This window comes from Halichoerus grypus, chromosome 5 (genome assembly GCF_964656455.1).
Source record: "Halichoerus grypus chromosome 5, mHalGry1.hap1.1, whole genome shotgun sequence".
In the NCBI taxonomy this organism is placed as follows: domain Eukaryota; kingdom Metazoa; phylum Chordata; class Mammalia; order Carnivora; family Phocidae; genus Halichoerus; species Halichoerus grypus.
The window spans coordinates 101,871,683-101,873,274 of record NC_135716.1 but is presented as its reverse complement, the minus strand read 5'-3'; the positions used below and the strand labels follow the sequence as shown (position 1 = coordinate 101,873,274).

At 45.0% G+C, this 1,592-nt stretch overlaps 1 pseudogene; it reads right to left on the bottom strand.

The window, feature by feature from the left end:
• Positions 1–744: 744 nt before the first annotated feature.
• Positions 745–1,303, bottom strand: LOC118548318 (macrophage migration inhibitory factor pseudogene; annotated as a pseudogene).
• Positions 1,304–1,592: the final 289 nt, after the last annotated feature.

The window sequence follows — 1,592 nt, the reverse complement described above, 5'->3', positions numbered from 1 at the left end:
TGCTCGGCGGGGAGTCTGCTTCTCCCTCTGACCCTCCCCCCTCTCATGTACTCGCTCTCTCTCATTCTCTCTCTCTCAAATAAATAAATAAAAAAAAAAAATCTTAAAAAAAAAAAAAACAGGTTCCCTCTATTTAATCTCTTAGCACCTCACTTTCCATATTCCTTTTTGCTTTTCTTCTCTTTTTTCTTTGATTGGTTATTTATCGTACACATTCTCCACAGAATTATAATCTATAGAAGGAAGGGACTATATCTCTGTGGTTACTTCATGCTCAGTGCCTACCTCAATATGTGTAGAAGGAAAAAATAATAATGCTTGCTTAACTGTGTTGGTAAGTAATTCATTTATCTCTATAGATGGAGCTTGAGGGTACACAGCAAAGAAGAGATTTTTTAAATACACCATTTAACCACCTGATAAAACTGATACTCTACTTTGGAAAGAATGAGGTTGTGAGCATTTTTAAAAGTAATTAACTGGAAAGCAGAATTCACTACAGTGATATTTGAGATACAAAAAATAAAACAAAACAAAAACAAAACAAAACTAAATCAAGGTTATTTTTTGTAAAACACAGAATTGTGTAATTGAAATGCAATATGTCTTGCTAATTCATCTGAGCCTCTCTTTTTAGCAATTTCCTAGGCTCATAATAGAATGTGAAACCAGAAATTCTCACACTCCTTGAATACATACAATTATGTGATAATGGAACTTCATAAACTTAATAGGTCTTTACTATTTTGCTTTTTTTTTTTTTCAGCCTCCAAACCGTTTATTTATCCCGACTTGGAGGTGGAGGTCGCTGGCGGGGCGGGGGGGGGGGGGCTGCGAAGTGGGCACAATATTGCGGGTGGCAGGGCCTGGTGCAGGCGGGTCGGGCAGGCGTGGCCCTCACGCGAAGGTGGAGCCGTTCCAGCCCACGTGGGCCGCGTTCATGTCGTAGTAGTTGATGTAGATCCTATCCGGGCTGACGCGCAGGCGCTCGGCCAGCAGGCTGCACAGCAGCTTGCTGTAGGAGCGGTTCTGCGCGCCTCCGATCTTGCCGATGCTGTGCAGAGTGCAGAGCGCGCACGGCTCACTTGAGCCGCCGAAGGCCATGAGCTGGTCCGGGGCCACGTGCACCGCGATGTACTGGGCCAGCTTGCCGGTGGCCTGCGCCAGCTGCTGAGTGAGCTCGGAGAGGAGCCCGTCCGGCACGGAGGCGCGGGGGACGTTGGTGTTCACCACGAACATCGGCATGCTGGCGGAGAAACGGCGGGGACTGGTGCACAGGAACTAACCGACGCGCGTCCGGCAGGAGCCCTTTACTATTTTACTTTGGCTCTTTCCTCTCACTAAAGTAACCCTCCTTCCACAGCAATTTGTCCCTCTTAATAACTCCACAAATTCCAATTCAGCAAATCTCTAGTGGGTATCCATTATGGGCTAGAATATTGTGGTATTGAAAACAGAATACACATTAGAAGTAGTATTGGTGTTCAAGGTGTTTATCCTCTATTTCAGGGGTATTACAAGAAAAAGGTGAACCATTAAGTGCTAGCTTATATGATATAAATTAACAGAATAAAGGTGGGCTGCAACAGCCA